The sequence below is a fragment of the Piliocolobus tephrosceles genome, chromosome 3 (genome assembly GCF_002776525.5).
Source record: "Piliocolobus tephrosceles isolate RC106 chromosome 3, ASM277652v3, whole genome shotgun sequence".
Classification (NCBI taxonomy): Eukaryota; Metazoa; Chordata; class Mammalia; order Primates; family Cercopithecidae; genus Piliocolobus; species Piliocolobus tephrosceles.
The window spans coordinates 172,205,183-172,223,744 of NC_045436.1; the positions used below are offsets into that span (position 1 = coordinate 172,205,183).

An 18,562-nucleotide genomic window follows, 5' to 3' on the forward strand; every position below is an offset into this window, starting at 1 on the left:
TCTGAAACGGAAAATATGCTGAAAACTAATCCACTATTATATCCCCATATTTCAATTATTTCTTATTTTTTGAGACAGCATCTCACTCTGTCTCCCAGGCTGGAGTGCAGTGTCACAATCTTGGCTCACTGAAGCCTAAACCTCCTGGGCTCAAACAATCCTCTCACCTCAGTCTCCCAAGTGCCTGGGACTACATGTGCTCACCACTACACCAGGCTAATTCTATGTATTGTTTTGTACAGAGAAGGTCTCACTTTGTTGCCCAGGCTGGTCTTGAACTCTTGGGCTCAAGTGATCCACCCACCTTGGCCTCCAAAGGTCCAGGCCTATAGGTGTGAACTGCTGCACCCAGCCCCCTCATCTTTCAATTATTTTAGTGACACTTTCATCCTTTTTGCCACATCTCCACACTACTATCATTCACTCAACTGTTTTTTTCTTTAAATTGACCTTTTTACTTAAATACATATATTTAAAGACATCACTTATCATTACCACAAATAGAAAACTGTAATCATTTGCTATAAATGTAATCATAATTAAAGGAAAATACGGCAATCTAAGAACATTTTGGCTGGGCCCCACTGCCTGTCCAAGGACCCCAGCCTGCTGCTTGTCCCTCTCTGTGGAAATGGCAGCACAGTATATGTTTAAAGGCACTAAGGTCATGCTGGCATCAAGGAGACTCTTTTGGCCCTAATCAGAATTGAAAAGAGCCTCATTCTCTCCCAAGGGATGTCCATTTTATTTAATACAGAGGCTAGGTGCCACCCAAGATTGCCCTCAAGAACTTCACTTTGGGTAAAATGTTCTCACCACTGGTATTTAGGTTAATGTTGTCATTAGTTCATCGAATGCTCCAAATTGCCAATATCTGCATCTTCTTCACCATTACCTTCACCTGTGACCATTGCCAGGCAGCTCCTATGAGAAAACAGATAGGCTCAGAAATACACACACGCACAAGCACATGCTCCAAAACAATTTTTTAAACAGCACAATGCTTCCCTGGCACTTCCCCAAGTCCACAGCTCTAGGAATCACTGACCTCAGGCAGGTCTATGTCACTACTTTTTCTAAAGAAATCACTGCCCATGTACAACAAAGAGCAGCTTCCATTGAGCAGGTGGGGAGCTCTTGAAGCAACTTCCTTTTTTCCTTTTCTCTCTTCATAGATGCAACGTGGAGTAGGGAGCAGGTGGTACACCCTTGTGAGAAAACAGGTACAGAGACGGGGGGCGGACAGGGAAGAGAGAGAGAGAGAGAGACACTGCCTTCTGTTTATTTTGTGTGGTATAGGAAGAAAACATTTAAACGTCTCTACTTTAGATACAGTCTGGCTTCCAATTCCAATTCTATCATTTTCCAGCAACGCAAATTTGCGCAAGTTGCTCAGCCCCCCTGAGCTTTAATCTCCTCCTTAGCAAAATGGCTCTAGTGACACACCCTTCCTTGCGTTCTGAGGGTGTAAGGCAGGTATAGTACCAGGCACCGAGATAAACATTCATCCAACACTCAGTCCCTTCTTCTTTTACCTTTTTTTTTTCACTTTGGCACCATTCATGAAGGTCCAAAATTAATCCCCTTTTTATTTGTGTGTTTGTTTGTTTTGCCTTCTAAATCCTGAGTCTCATCTGCAAAATGGAAAAAAGATTGTGAATTTCCATAATGTAAGTTTTGTTTTCTGTGACTCGATTATGGCAAGTGATGTATGAAGGCTGAGTGGAGTGACAAGGAGAGGTACAGAGAAGAGGGAAGATAAAGTTTACACCAGCAAACCCAACAATCAACCCCTTTTGAATAATCATTAGCAGCCTGCTGGAAGCTCCAAGTCTCCTAAAGATTTTGGAAATGAGAGAGTAACAACATGAATCTAGAAAATGTGGTGCATTTCGTGCACAGATTTGAATTAGAGAATTCTTGGTCAGTTTTGCATATGAAGTTGGGGAGAAGGTGCGGGAGGCGCAAAGAAAAACAGAGAAACACCTCCCCCTGCTGCCTGGATGGCGAATAGCAGCAGAGATGTAAACAAAAAAAAAATTCCATGATCACACAAAAACCTTCACCCTATTCCAAGTGTTTGCCAAGGATTCGCTAAGTGCAGGTAGCTGAATTTTATGGAACGCATTTTCCTATCCTAAGTTACCTTCAAAGGTCATAAAAAATGATCTTAGGACACTATTACAATGATGATGCTTTCCACTGGGCAGGTTGTTATTTGTTTCTTTAACAGGAAATATATTAGCATAGCTTTTAAATTAAAATGATATAAAAGTTATAAATTGAAAAGTCTTGTTTCTGACTGCCTTACATATACCTAGCTACTTTTATTAGTTTTTCATATAAATATAAGTAAATGTGACTATGTAGTCTTTTTTTCCTTCTTACACAACAATTAGCTATTTGATACTCTTCTGGACATTGTTTTTGTCACTTAACAACATAACTTGGTGATGCTTCCAAGACAGAAAAGCTCTCCCAGATATGTTTCAGGGCAGAGTAAGCGTCCTTGTTCTTCCTTCCCTGAGCATGTTATATGTGGAAAGAACACATCCCGTCTTGGGGAAACCAGATAAGTTGTTTAAATTATTGCAAATGTGAATGATTTTAATGTAGAAATAACCTTTTTTGGTCCACATTAATCACAAATACAGTTCACAACACTTCGCAATAAACTTGTCTCCTGCCCATATTTTTCTTCTGGTATTCCTTGTTATTAGACTCTCTCGCCTTGGTATCCACTGTGTTCAAGAGCAGAACAGAGCTTTGAACTTTATAGTCTAATGCTCAGAATTAAAAGTGCTTAAGGCAACCAAGATTTCTATTTAGAAACCCAGGGTAAAGGAAAAAGCCTTTTGCTTCAGCTGAAATATTGTTGTAAAGGGCAAAATGGAAAATACAAACACCACTGCCGTTTGCTGGTTGCATGTCACAGCCATTGGCACCTCCTGGAAATGGTAAGCCCGCAAGTTCCTGATGGAAGCCAGGTTAGTCTTACTGCATTTGAGAGAGCTAGAAAAGTGTCTTCCAGTGTGACTGAGCCAGCAAGATTGTGAAGGTCAAAGAAAAAACCAATTATCCATAGCAAACACTGACCATACAATTAAATTACACCAGTCAGGAAAGCATCTGATCTTCTGCAACAGACTTCTTCCAGCAAATTTACCCTTGAATCAATCTGGGCCATTCATTGGCATCCAGCTGATCAGTTTCCTTCTGCTGCCCTGCATCCTGCAACATGTCTGTAGCAGATGCATCACTGCCCACCTACATCCCCTTGGCCCACCCCAGAGGTCACCTGCAGCTGCAGTGGTCAACTCCCAAGCACGAAGACATCTCAGCATCTAGATCCTGCTTCTCTCTGCCCAAGGGCTTTTTCTGGCCACAGAAGTATCCCCTGCACAGTCCACATATGCAGGGCAGGACAGAAGTTCCAGGGAGCTACCATCCCCAAGAGCAAGCCTCAAGCAATGAGTCGGGGAATAAACACCCAGCTCCCTTGCTTGCCCCTTGCTGGGGCAATCCCAAAGTGTGTGGTGCCCATATTCTCAGAGAGACACCAGTGCGACTGAGCCCCAGGTGGGACCTACTCATTAACATACTGCTTATTGGCTTTTCTCTCGTCCCTACTCTCTCCTCATTTTTCTGGGATTGACTCCTGTGACAGCCTTGCTCCAGTCAAGAGACAGAAACCACACAGTAAGTTCAATAGGACAAATGTAACACAGAGTCATTAACTACTATGAAGAGTATAGACATGAGGAAACCACAAAGCACCCTAGAGCTGAGAGGGAGAACTTAGGAAAAGATGAACTTGAGAGGGATTCAGACCTCTTGGGAAACGGTGAGGTTCAGCCCACGAGACAGCAGAGAAGTTAGCTGCTTTGGCCGGCCTGGAGCTGGCCTGGAATTGCTGGGAACCACCAGAGTGCAGCCAGCCCCCTTCGGAGTGCACGCAGGGGGAGCCAGTCAGCAACTGATGGTGAGGGTTGGAGCCCGGGAGCTGGCGGGGGCTGCTGGAGGCTGCAGAAGGAGCGGCTACTCAACGCGTGACCCTGCCAGCTAAGTGCAGCTGCACACAGGCCGAGCAGAAGCCTGTGAAGGGAGGCTGAGTTCCGGACCCAAGAGCAGCAAACAGGGAAAGGGAAGGTAATCCGGGTACCGGTAAGGGCAGGAGCCCTTCGGAGAGCTCATTCTGTGCTGGGGGGCCCCTGCTTTCCATGTCAAGAGGGCTGCACAAAAATTATCACCAAGCCGGGGCTGCAGAGTCACAGAAGGACCAGTTCCACTCGCTGTCCTTGCTCACCCACACTACTGAGCCGCTGTCCCCGCACAACCGGCAAGAACCCTCCTCCAGCTGTGGTGTCCTCCAGCGCCCTCTACTGAGGAAGCCTAGCATCGCGCGCACTTAAAGAAGACAGGCTCAAAGGCAGGCCTTTGTTAGTCCCAGAAATACATTAATAAAGGGTCCATTCAGAGCTGACAGGCATAAAAAAAATTTTTTAAAAAAGATAAATACACCTCCCAAAGTCCCACTTGCACTCAAACCCTTGTCTCAGGATCTGCTTTTGAAAGAACCCAAATCACAACAGTGTCAGACAGAGAGCTGATTTTTGTTGACAAAAAGAGTCAGACTTTAAAATATTTAAAGAAATTTATTCTGAGCCAAATACGAGTCACCAATGGCCCATGACATAGCCTTCAGGAGACCCTAAGAACATGACCCCAAGGTGGTTGGGGCTTCGCCTAGATTTATACATTTTAGCGAGACATGAGACTTCAATCAAATACATTTAAGATACATATTCAGTCCGGAAAAGGGAAACTGGGGGGTCTGCTTCCAGTTGTGGGTAGATTTAAAATTTGTCTGATGTGACAATTGGTTGAAAGAGTTATTATCAATAGAAAGAAATGTCTAGGTTACAATAAGAAGTTGTGGACACCAAGGTTTTATCATGCAGATGAAGCCTCCAGGTAGCAGGCTTCAGAGAGAATAGAATGTAAATGTTTCTTAACAGACTTAAGGTCTGTGTTGATGTTAAATGCTGGTCACTTTTCCTGAATTCCTACAGAGAGGAGGGTATAATGAGACATGTCTGACACCCCTTCCTGTCATGGCCTGAACCAGTTTTTCAAGTTAACTTTGGAGTGCCCTGGCCAAGAAGGGGTCCACTCAGTTGCTTGGAGGGGCTCTAGAATTTTATTTTTTGTTTATATTTTAATCTTGGCTCTGTATGACCTCAAGAAAGGGTCTTATCAGCTTAGAGTGGCCGCTTTCTCATCTGTAAGATGAAGGTGATCCTTAACAGTCCACCTCACAGGGACTATTCTCGAGAGAATGCAACAAAATAGACCACCTGCAATGCACTTGGTACAAAATAAGTGGTCAAAATAAGTGCTTGATATCACCTCCCTTCTGTCTTTTCAAACCAAATCAAAGCCCCAAAGGTTCTTCTTCCTTTCTTTAAGTAAGAGTCAAGGTATGAGAATGCTCCGAGCTACTCTGCTTAAGACATTTTTCCCTTAAATGTGGCCCCAAACATCTTGGAGAAAAATGGGGAGATTAGAAGGAGGCCTTGTCCTGGAAAGGAATGATATGAAGTATTGGAAACAAATGATAAACAAGTGTTTCTCTACAGAGAAAAAAGTTCAAGTAGAGAAGTTCTCTAGGATGTGACAATTTCTGTTGGCATTTAAATGAATGAGCTTTAAAGTGGGGAATAAGGAGTGTGATAATTGCTACCATTAATTAAGAGTTCACTATGTGCCAGGAATTCAAAGTCATAACCTCTCTTAGTCCTCATAACAATTCTTTAAGGTAAATGCTATTTTTAATCTCATTTATGCAAATGATGAAACAGAGTCTTGAAAAGACGGAGCAGTTTTCCCAAGGTCAGAGCCAGGATTTGATCCCAAGCCTACCTGACTCTAGTCCTTGGCTTCAATTGCTGTGATGGATACAACTGGGATTGAGCCTAAGGAGTCAGAAGTCTGTGGTCCTGGTCCAGGTTTTATGTTTGAATCCCTATGTTTTCCAGCAAGTAATTCTTCCCTCCCCAAAGGGATGATTCTTTCATCTGTAAAATGAGAGAGCTGAGTTAGAATCAGGGTTTCTGCAGAGGTGGCACCACACCCGAGGATATTTTGGAAAACTGTGAGGATAGCTGGTGCTATGATGAGAGGGCACTCAATAGTATTTCATGGTTGAGGACCAGGGTGAGTAGATGCCCTACATATCCCACAAGATATTTGTGTAATTGAAAAAGTTATGTGAACCTAGAACCTTGCTCCATTTTACATCTAAAAACAAAACATTCTTATACCATTTAATATCCAGTGAATTTTCCAGGGTCAACTGAAGAAAGATTGTACTTTATTTTATGATAAATTTTACCAGGAGTTGGTCACTATTTGGTAAATCATATCACCAACAACAGTGCAAAACATGATATGCATTAGCAGATCATCCCCTCTCACTTTGCATTTGTACTGATTATGGATACAGTCACAAATGTCTGTGTATTTCATGGGGCCTTTGAGTGTAGTATTCCCCAGTTATTTGTATATTGAAACACTCATTACCTTATTATAAATTATTTTCTTTACAGTTTTCCTTTGTAGAATGGTTAGGATACAATATTAACAATAAAACACATGTGTAAACAGGTTGTATTATCTGTGAACTTCACTTCAAGACATTTAAGGAGGTATTATAAGATACTTGTTTCAAAAGAGGAATTCTGGATGCAGGGAGAGAGGTTCTGACTTCTCTATTCACTGAAACAACAGCCCTAATACAAAGCCAAGAACCAGGATGCCCAAGATACAAACATATTAATTTACTCAAGAATGGCTTACTAGCACTGACTTTGAGCCAGGTATGGCTGTGGATTCTGGGGACATAGCAGAGAATAAGAGGACCTGAGTCTCTGACCTTGTGAAGCATTCCCTGTAAAAAGCAAATGTCTATGTCTTCGTCTCTTGCTGGTGTTATGACAAAATACCATAGATTTGTTAATTTATAACAATAGAAATGTATTGCTCATAGCTCTGGAGGCTGAGAGATCCAAGATAAAGCACCAGCAGATTTGGTGTCTGGTGAGGGCCCGTTCCTTATAGATGGCACCTTCTATGTGTCCTCACACAGCGGAATGGGCAAAAGGACTCCCTCAAATCAATTTACTAAAGGCATTAATCCCGTTTGTGAGGGCTCCACCCTTATCTTAGAACATCACTACCTTACAAAGGCCCCACCTCTTAATACTATCACACTGACGATTACGTTTCAATACATGAATTTCAGTGGGACACCAACATTTAGATCACAGCAGCTCATATCTACTAAATATTCACCTAAATTATGGCAATTTCACTACTAGGTATATACTGAAGAGAAATAAAGTCACATGCCCACCCAAAGACATTACGAGCAAGTTCATAGAAGCTTTTTTCATAATAATCAAAAACTGCACAACCCAAATGTCACTCTAGAGGAGAACAGATAAATCATGGTATATTAATAAAATGGAGTACTACAAAGTAAATTAAAAAAAAAAAGACTACTAACATGACAACATGGATGAATCTCACAGACATTATGTTGAACAAAGAAACCAGACACAAAAGTGAAAATACTGTACAATTCCACTTGTATGAAATTGAAGAAGAGTCAAAATTAATTGATGGTGGTAAGTATCAGAATAGTAGCACACCTCCTGGAGACACTTTTGACCAGGAAGGTACCCAAGAGAAGCTTCTGGAATGATAAGAAAGTTCTATGTCATGGTTTGAGTGATGATTACACAAGCATACACAACTAATTAAATATTCATCAAGCTAGACCGGGTGTAGTGGTTCACGCCTGTAATCCCAGCACTTTGGGAGGCCAAGGTGGGTAGATCACCTGAGATTAGGAGTTCAAGACCAGCCTGGCCGACATAGTGAAACTCCATCTCTACTAACAATACAAAAAATTTAGCTGGGTGTGGTGGTGCACGGCTGTGGTCTCAGCTACTCGGGAGGTGGAGGCAGGAGAATTGCTTGAACCCAGGAGGCAGAGATTGCAGTGAGCCAAGATCATGCCATTGCACTCGAGCCTGGGCAATAAGAGCAAAACTCCATCTCAAAAAAAAAAAGTTCATCAAGCTGAGCCCTTAAGACTAATGCACTTGGACACACCTTAAAGTACCTACATTTTACCTCAGTAATTTCTTTTTTAAGACTCCATTTGAACACCCAAGTTTAAATAGTCACAAACAAAAGGCTTCTGGAATCAGGCATCTGGGTCCAAATCTCAGATGCTTCGTACCACTTCTTACTTTGTAAGATCTTGAGAAAATGACTTACCTTGTCTACGATTCCATTTTCTTTCATACAGTGTGAGAATAATGGGAAGCAGATCACTACGCACTGGTTGCCAACTTGTCTGGGTGCAGTGAGACAGAACACATTCGCACACAAGTTACATGAAGCAGATTACTTACAGATAGGCAGCAAGGATAACAGAAGACTTGGATACATTGTAAGCTCATCCCCAAGGATCGGAAAAGCTTCCTAAGGCAGATGATGCTCCATCTGCCTGTGCCCTACTTGCACCGCAGCTAAGGAACCAGGGAAAGCAGCCCACCCTCGGTTGTATTCCCTCTGGTCACATGACATGCTGGCCTAAGGCACTGCAGGACACCCTGTTTCTTTCTCTTTTTTCATATACTTTTAAGTTCTAGGGTACATGTGCAGAACATGCAGGTTTGTTACATAGGTATACATGTGCCATGGTGGTTTGCTGTACCCATCAACCCGTCATTTACATTAGGTATTTCTCCTAATGCTATCCCTCCCCTAGTCCCCCACCCCCTACAGGTCCCGGTGTGTGATGTTCTCCTCCCTGTGTCCATGTGTTCTCATCGTTCAACTCCAGCTCCCACTTATGAGTGAGAAGATGCGGAGGACACCCTTTTTCTTTAGGAGGACGGGGCAGGACTGGAACAGAACTCAGGCTGTTCCAGCCATCTCCCCCTTTATCTCAGATGCTACACTCGTGGCACATTCTATAGTTACTCTTGAGAACTACAAGTGGAAAAGGAGTAAAAACTGGTTCGTTCCAAGGCCACCTGAAGCACTGTCCTGAAAAGAGTAATTCATTCCTCTCCAGTTTGCTGAGTGCATTCAAGACATAACACATGTAAGAGTGTCTACCACTCTCCTTATGTTCAATAGCTATTCATTTCTTCTACACAAATTTTACACTCCATTAGCTCTGACTTCCCAAAACAGAGCTGTGTCAGTGACGGCAAATTTGTGACATTTGTGTTCCTCAATGCCCCCTCCTGAGCCTTGAAGGATATGGCTAATCCACTACAACACTCTTCCCTGCTGACCCTTAAAATCCAGCTCAACACAGTACTCCCTGAGGCTTCACCACTTCATGGGAGCTGGGCATAAAAGAAAACTGATTTGCCATCCTGGCCTATGTCAAATTCATCTTTGCTTTGGCTGTAGTATCTAGTACCAGCACTTGTCAGGCTTGTGAGAAATGAAAAAAGAGCTGATATTTATTTCACATCTAAACAACACGCTGAAGCTGGAGTTTTTTTTTATATGTTGCCTCTTAAATCCACACACAAAAAATTCTGTGGGGGAAAAAAAGCATAATTCTTGTTAAGAAATTTTTAAAAAATCAAGCTTATTTAAATAAGAAAGGCCTGTCCACAGATGACAGATGGTTAAGCCAAGTTTAAATCCAGGTTTGTCTGCCCCAGATGCCCAAGGTCTGTCCACCATGGCATGCCACACTTCATCAACTGTGGACACACAGTGCAAGTCCAACATTAGAAAGTAGGTATGTTCTCTCTTCCTTGGCACTGCCTATGGAGGTGGCAGCCATGTCCTCCTCAGCATCATGGCCGCCTTCATACCCCTTGTGAAGCCCAGAATAGTCAAAAAGAGAACCAAGAAGTTCACTGGGCACCAGTCAGACTGATATATCAAAATTAAGCGTGACTGGCGGAAATCCAGCGGTATTGACAACAGGGTTCGTAGAAGGTTCAAGCTCCAGATCTTGATGCCCAACAGTGGTTACGGGAGCAACAAAAAAACAAAGCATATGCTGCCCAGTGGCTTCCAGAAGTTCATGGTTCACAACGTCAAGGAGCTGAAAGTACTGTTGATGTGCAACAAATCTTACTGTGCTGAGATTGATCACAATGTTTCCTCCAAGAACTGCAAAGCCATCATGGAAAGGGCCACTCAGCTGGCCATCAGAGTCGCCAACCCCAATGCCAGGCTGTGCAGGGAAGAAAATGAGTAGGCAGCTCATGGCCTGCTTTGTTTACATAAAACTGTAAAAAAATAAATAAATAACAGAAGAAAGAAAGTAGATATGCAATATCTACTGTCTTCCCTCAACAATAAAATCATCCAGAATTCAGAACGAGAGAAATAGATGTGCTATCCTATTAGAAGTGAGTTAAAAAGAGGATATAGGAAATTATTTCATGCCAAAAAATAAATAAAACTAAGTGAGTTCTGATGGTTAAAAAAGAGCAAGACAGAATCAACAGCCTGCAAGACTAACAATTCACTGGCTGCTAATTCTGCAGATTTGCTTCTTCAAACGCAAGCACATTAGGTATTCTGCTAATAGAGCCAAAAGCACCTTCTCTAACCCCAAGTGAAGTGCAGATAGCCACTCTCTGCCAAGCCTTGTTTTTCTTGCTTTCATTTTGGTTTGCTTCCTGTGGGTTTCATGTACCTCATCAGAAACTGAAGGTAGGAAAACAGAGCTGCCCCCTGACCAAAGTAAAGCTCTCATAGGGAGGGCCAATGGGACTCACAGAGCGCAGACCTCGTGCATGTCAAGGCCACTGTTTTGAATCTGAAAGTACACATTGTAATGCTGTCTCCGTTGAGGAGGACATGACCACAGAAAGGAAACAAGAGAAAAGATGGGGAGGAGGAGGAATGCTAGAATGTCACAGCCAGGAGGGCCTGTGGAGGTCGCTTTGCCCATTTTCCCAAATGTTAATCATGTTGGCCATAATCCTATACCACCTGCACTATTACTTACTTATTCTCTTTCTTCAAGTAAGCTCACTTATTCAATTAAATGTAGCTTCATCTTAATCAATATCAATGAAATCACACATTTGATGTGATAGTTATATTTTTTTCCTAATACACTTTAAAATAAACGTAACTATGAAAACTTAAAATGTTCATCCATGCATCATATATAAGCTTGTATCTCCCTAGTGGGACCTGCACCACACACTGAGAAAGACTGATAGTTCATTGGATTCTAGGCTTGTTTTTTAGCAGTGGAAATACTTTGGGGTTTTAATGGACCCCAGTCTGTCCAATAGGTAACTACTCTGAAGAAAGCTGCCCAGGGCGGCTTGGAAATCTGGCCTTTTAGCATCTACATTGCTGCCCACCTTGCTCAAGACCCCAGAGGTCACTTGGCTCAAGGCTCAGTAAGCAGCATTTGAGGCCAGGCACAGTGGATCACACCTGTAATCCCTGCACTTTGGGAGGCCAAGGTGGGCAGATCAGCTGAGGTCAGGAGTTCGAGACCAGCCTGGACAACATGGTGAAACCCTGTCCCTACTAAAAATACAAAAAATTAGAAGGGTGTGGTGGTGTGTGCCTGTAGTCCCAGCTACTCGGGAGGCTGAGGCAAGAGAATCACTTGAACCCAGGAGGCAGAAGTTGCAGTGAGCTGAGATTGCACCACTGTACTCCAGCCTGGGTGAAGGAGCAAGACTCTGTCTCAAAAAAAAAAAAAAAAAAAAAGTTTGAAACTCTGTTCCAGCTCCAGCTCATTTTACAGAAAAGTTAAATTAAAGCATGAAGAAGAGAAATGATGACAAGAGGTTGCACAGAAAGTTACTGTAGAAATAGATGTGGAAGCCAGAGCCCTTAATGCACATCTAGAGATCGTGGCACTACCCTGTACCCTGGAAAATCTTCAACATGGGCCACAAAGATGGTACATAGCCTTCCTCCACCTCTCCCTCCACACATGGTGGTTTGACGAAACATTGGAGCTGAGAGGGGAGGAAATCTGTGGCTAGGTAGAAAGACAACGAGGTAGAATTTGGACAATTAATTGCTAGGGTGCTACTTGGGCTGATAGTTGTTTGGACTGAGAATAGAAGACCAATGCATGGGAGCCTCAAGGTGACAGACACAACCCAAATGCACCACGTCATGTGGGCACTTTTGTTTCCCCAGTTTTCCTCAACTGGCTGAAGCATCTAGAAATGCACCCAAATGCCCAAATCCTACCTGAGAAGCTTTGAAGAATAATTTGAGACAAATTCTACACCTTGACTCCTTCCTCATCTGCAGCTCCTCCTTCATCCTACCCCTATCCAGCCACACCCTTCCAGCATCCCTTTGTGGGTCTTTACTTCTAGGGACATCCAGCATCTCCACGTAGAGCAAGTTTGCCACTGCAGCATCTTCAGGTCTCCTCCCCATCCATCATGCTAATCCACACAACACAGGTGGTGCAGCCCATTCTACTGGTGATGACGTCTTCCTCCTTCAAAGGCTGGAGGGGGGGTCATAAATAATAACACTTTAATAGTTTTTCTCATCCACTGCAGCCTAGCTCAATATAAGAAATCATTTTCCAACAGCCAGAACTTCCCTCAGAAAGCTGAGCTGACTACCACACACAATGATATGCTTCCATCACTAGGGGATTGCTTGAAGGGGCACCATTGGAAGATTCTGGCCTTATATGAGGAATTGCACTGAATGACCACTAATACCTCCTTCCAACCCTGTGTTCTCTGATTCTACAAGGGTTTTGTGGCCTTTGGGTCACAGTCAGGGGGATTATGAAACATACAGCAATTTGGGGGAGTAATTTTGATTGAGAAGCATCTTTGACTCTAGAGCAGGAATCAGGAAACTTTTTTCATAAAGAGCCAGAGAGTACAAATAAGTTCTTATTGCAATTATTCAATTCTGTCACTGTAGCATGAAAGCAGCCATAGACAATATGTAAACAAGTAAGAGCTGTAATGTTCCAAGAAAACTTTATTTATAACACAGGTGGCAGTTGAGTCTGAAATCATTTCAAAATAAAAAGTTAATAAATGCTGACAGCAGGTGAGATTTGACCTGCTGGCTGAGGTCAACCAACTCTTGCTCCAGAGAAAACCTATCTACCTGGATAGCTCCCCTCTTCCTTCCTGCTTCACCCAGTCAATCATTGAGCCTAGTCAGTACCACCTCCTGAATATTATGTGACCACCCATAAGAGAGATAAACCAGTCCCCTTAGGTAATCAAACTCACATCATCCATGAGCGAGGATCCCAAACTGACCTCCCCTTTTAGGGACATGCATACATTTCTTAAAATGTCAATGGTCCAGCCTGGGCAACTTGGCAAAAACCTGTCTCTACGAAAAACACAAAAATTAGCTGGGTGTGGTGACACGTGCCTGTAGTCCCAGCAACTTAGGAGGCTAAGGTAGGAGGATAGCTTGAGCCCAGGAAGCAGAGGTTGCAGTGAGCCAAGATGGCACCACCACTGCACTGGGTGACAGAGTAAGGCCCTGTCTCAAAAAAAAAAAAAAAAAAAAAAGAAAATCAGTGCTCAGTAAAACTCCAGGGTAGAAGTGTTTTAGCCTTTCAGTCAGGAGAACTATTGTCTATTTAGAAATGCTAAGTACAACCCTCCTTGCTTCCAGATTCCTAACTAACAGAGGGCAGAGGCAAGGAGCTCCATGAGAATCAAGACACAGTAAGTACTACACTTCCCTTAGGGAAGGCAAGTACCGAATAACTCCAGTACTTAATGTTTTGGCTTTACTCTGTTGGAGAACATGGATGATAACAGACCTTCTCCAGTATTCTCCTCAACCCCTGAAGACCTTTAGGCCAATCCAGAGGAAAACCAAAGCTCAGGAACTAACCCAAAGTCTACCTGAGCAAGAGCTGCTTTCTTGAATTTCTCTCATAACCAAAGCAGGAGACAGCAAGACAGCAAGTATCATGCTGATCCCACAGCCCCGCATTTCAATGCAGAGGCCCCATCACCCTGGCTAACATGACCATAATCTTAGTGGTGATGTGGTGAGAATCCAGAATCCACTGGATTGTACTGACCAGAGGTCAGGGCCACCACACTGACTACAGGAAGGGCGCAGGAGGAACAGGAAGAGGGATGTTCACTGCCCAAAGGGGCAATTCTAATGAGATGCTGATTAGCTTAACTAATTAGTAACAGTGTCAGTCATAAAATATTACAAATTGATCTATCTACATCTTATCTCATGTATTATTCTCAACAACCCTGTGAGATGGACATTCATATCAACGGTATTTACATATAAGGACTTGACTAGCGGAGATTGAATCCTAAAACTGGTTGAAACTCAGAAAACCTGGGTGTTTCATATGTTCATGATGAAAACTTGAACTTAGCTTTGGAGCAAGTCATCCCATTGTTCTGGAAATAATCACTCAGTGATTCCTTTGAGTTACACCTGGGTAAAGTAATTTCATTCCTACTCACTGGTTTTGGAATAGGGACTTTTTTAAATTGGATATGCAGCTTGGAAAGAGCATGGGTTTAGAAGAAGCTGATAAGTAAACTGATGAAAGATCCTTTTTCATACTTTTTTTACATATATGAATCTACACACATATGTAGAAGGAACCAAGGATGCTTCTGGAAGAAGAGGGTTTGGTATTTAACTATTTATTAGAACACATCTGATGGACAAGACTGTACCCACCGGGGGCCAGGTGGTGGGAAGAAATGAAAGAAAATCACCAACAGGAAGATGGAGTGTGGACTGGGTAACCCAGACCTACGTTTTTGGAACAAAATGGTGGTTCTAGGCAGTAAGTGGATGGTGCTGTAACTCATTGCAGTGTGGCTCCCCAGGTGCTGCGCTGTGCCTTGGGAAGCCTGGCTTCACTTAGGTGAAGTGGAAGACCTGACCTCTTAAGGTCAGGTCTTATGGTCAGGTCAGATTACCTCTTATGACATTGATCAACTTACCATTTCTAAGGTTCTGTTTCCTTGTCTGTAAAATGATGATATTAATGATACTCTCAAAGCAGTTTCTCAGATGAATACTCTCTTCCCTGGCAACCCAGGCCAATTGAGGAGAGAGTATTCTTGCCCAAGGATTACCCAGAAAAAGACCAGCATCCACTGTTCTCAGATGAACCACTGCAAAAGTTGGCATTTCTCCAGACCACGAGGCCTTCCAGCTTCAGCAAGTGAACAAGGATCTCAGGAGCTATTTTTCTCACCTGCAGAGCACCAACAGGGGTTCTTGCACATTCCATGAAAGGGCTCCTGAAGACAAGAAGTTACAGATGACTGCACTGCCTGCCAATCTGAGCAGGCGGAGGGTTGGAGTTACAAAGTGACTGTTAGCAATGGATTGTTTTGTATGTTGTATTTACATGAGCTGTTGTGGTCCAGTGACATCCAGGTAATGAGCATGGCGGCCAGACGGGGTCCAGAGAGGCTTAATAAGAGAAGCTCAGCAGTTCCTAACATTCACTACACATAGTATTTCACCGAGAGCTTCCAAAATAGATGGATATTTGTGCTGAAACCTAGTCCAGTTGAATCAGTCTTTTGGAGCAGAGCCCAGGAATTAACTATTTTTGAAAAGCTCCCCAAGTAAATATAATGTGTAGCCAGGTTGTGAAGTACAGAGCTAGCCCAAGACAGATAAAAAGAGAAAGAGAGACAAAGAGAAAAAGAGAGAGAGAGAGGCATATTGTAGATCAGGAAGCTAAAGATTAGAAATTCAAATGACCATCACAAGGTCATTCGGCTGATAAGTAGCAGAATCACATGTCATATTCAGGTCTGTCTGATTGCTGATCACATACTGATTTAACTCTAACATGGTATCTTGGGGATTCTGTAGAATGAGGAGAGAAATTGACAGATAAAAGGGAACAGAAAAGCACACCTTCTCCAACCTCAGCTTTCTCCTTAACCTGATAAAAACGTCCTTGCAGTAAATAAAGGGGGAATCTTGCATAGAGACACAAAATACTACGTCTGCAAGTCAATGAAAAGCCATCAAGCCTAAATCAACATATTTCAAGATAAGTCTCTTCTCACACCCACCCCTTCGCCCCAACCACCACTTATTTATAGCTGAAAAAGTTGTCAAGCTCAATACACTTGGGGTACCACTGGAAGGCAGGCACTGAACGGAATGGAAAAATATGTGCCTGGTGAGACTTGGAATGTACCGGAATCACACCTGGACTGGGGCTCCCAGCCCACATAGGGCACAGGCAGAGAAAGAGCGAGATACTGAGGGAGAGAGAGTGAGCTCATGGGGAAAATGGTACAAGTCAGGCTGGTTTAGAGGCATCAGACATTACCAGAAAGGCCTTTATGAAATCGTAGTTTATAAGTGCCCTCTGTTAAATCAAGTTTAGCATAAAGCTGCCTCCTTACATGCTTTAATTTCAGCCTAAGGATTTCTCTGTACATCGTGAACTGTAACAAGTAGAGGTGTAAACAGACCATAACCTATGATTGTGCCAGTCACGAGTTTTGGTCAAGCAAATGTATAACTGTTCAAACCATGTTCAAATAAAGCAAACACCAAGCTGTAACCAATCCAATTCTGTAACTCACTTCTGTTTTCTGTACCTCACTTCCGTTTTCTGGGCATTACTTTCCTTTTCCCGTCCATAAATATTTCTCCAGCACGTGGCTGTGCTGGAATCTCCGAGCCTACTCTGGCTGGGAAGGCTGCCCAATTCACATTGCTCAATTAAACTCCTTTAAATTTAATTCAGATGAAGTTTTTCTTTTATTACCTCTGAGCATGTGTGAGAACTTACTGAATAATATCATTAGAGCTATTATTTATGGAGAGCCAATGCACCAAGTCTTCAGCAAAGACTTTATGGGAACCATATCATTTACCACCCCATCCCATCCCCAACACGCCCCACCCCGCTGCCCACACACACATACATCTATACACAATGAGGTTGGTGGTATTATTCTCATTGTAATGATAATGAAACTGAGCCCTAGAGATGTAAATAAACTGATCAGCCAAAGTCCCAAAGCAAGTAGTTATGGAGCTGGTATTCAACCCTAGTGGGGAAAATGATAGCAAACCTCATTTGTTACTAGGAGTGTGGGGTCTATTTTACTACAGAACTTGGCAGTTTCTGATGGCAGTAAAAATGCAGGCAAGAAGCCAAAAGCTCATTGGCAGTTTCTCCTCTTTCCCTATCTTCTCCTTGTCCTATAACTAGGAAGAAAACAGGGAGAACCTGCAAGGCACTTGCAATGGTGTACTGCTAGGTCTCCAGAGTCTATAGGAGCTCAATGGGCTTTACCAAACCACCTGCTTTACAGCTCCCTCTCTTACAGACTGTTTGTTTCAAGCCCTGTGTGGAATGCAGTCACCTAGTCAGTTGAAACCAGTTTCTGACAGACCCTGGCAACTTATAGATGAACCCAAGTGAACTTTCCTCATTACCATGCTAATGTCTCCCGCCTAGAAGGAGCTATAAAGCAGCACCTAGGTGCTGGCATGATGACTCACTGCATCTGCGCCACTGGGACCCCTTCCCTGCATGAGATGACACATTCTCTCCCCCTCCATCACCCCATAAAACTCTCCTGTCACTTTCCCTCAGAGAGACACTGCTTTAGAGAATGCTCCCAGTGCTCTCCTCACTTGTGATAAGTAATAAAACTCCTATGGATCAAAACCTGTGTTCTTGTGGAGAGTTGTTGATTGCTTGCCAGGAAAATGAACCCTGGTTTTGTTTGGGTAACATCGCTAAGTGTTTAAAAACAGACTCTATGGGGGAAAGAAAGCCCTGATTTGTGGCATTTGCCAGCTTCTGTGGCATAAATACAGCCACAAGGGCCATTTTAAAGCTACAAAGTTGTCATGAACTATTTCACAAATTTCCTGAAAATGTAACAGGAGTTGATTGAACTGACTCCAGTACACCATGGAATTGATTTCATTCTAAGAATATAATGCTTGTTAGTTAGAAAAGGGATCCCCCATCCTCCAGTCCAAAAGCATCCAGATTGTTTTAGCATCCCTCAGTGATCTCATTCAAGGTTCTTCTCACAAGAACCAATGCGTAATTTACTTCAGCTCAGCAGACCCACACAATCTGGTTGAGTTGATTGGCATAAGCCATATACACTAATGAATTAAAGCTCCAGCCTGGATGGGCTGAAGATCCAAGGAAGTGACGCTCTAGACCATAAAAATCGATTAAATGGCTCTTGATAAATTGGAGAAAAGTTTCACCCAAGTCAAGATTGGGTTCAATTACTGAAAGAGCAAATTAGAACTTTTCAAAGTTAGAAAGCAGAGTGAGAGTAAACTGCACACATATATTTTGGGGGCAAAAAGAGGGCCCCAATGAATCAAAGACTACCAGTCTTTACAAATCGATATGAAATAAAACAGGTAATAATGGGATTCCAGTAAAAGAAATGAGTGATTCTTTTTTTACTGGGGACTGAGACCTCTTGGGTTCAGATTTGCTTTGTTGCTTCCTAGAACGCTGGCT

General features: G+C 42.9%; 1 pseudogene; it reads left to right on the forward strand.

Moving 5' to 3' along the window:
• Positions 1 to 9,898: 9,898 nt before the first annotated feature.
• Positions 9,899 to 10,306, forward strand: LOC111539021 (annotated as a pseudogene).
• Positions 10,307 to 18,562: the final 8,256 nt, after the last annotated feature.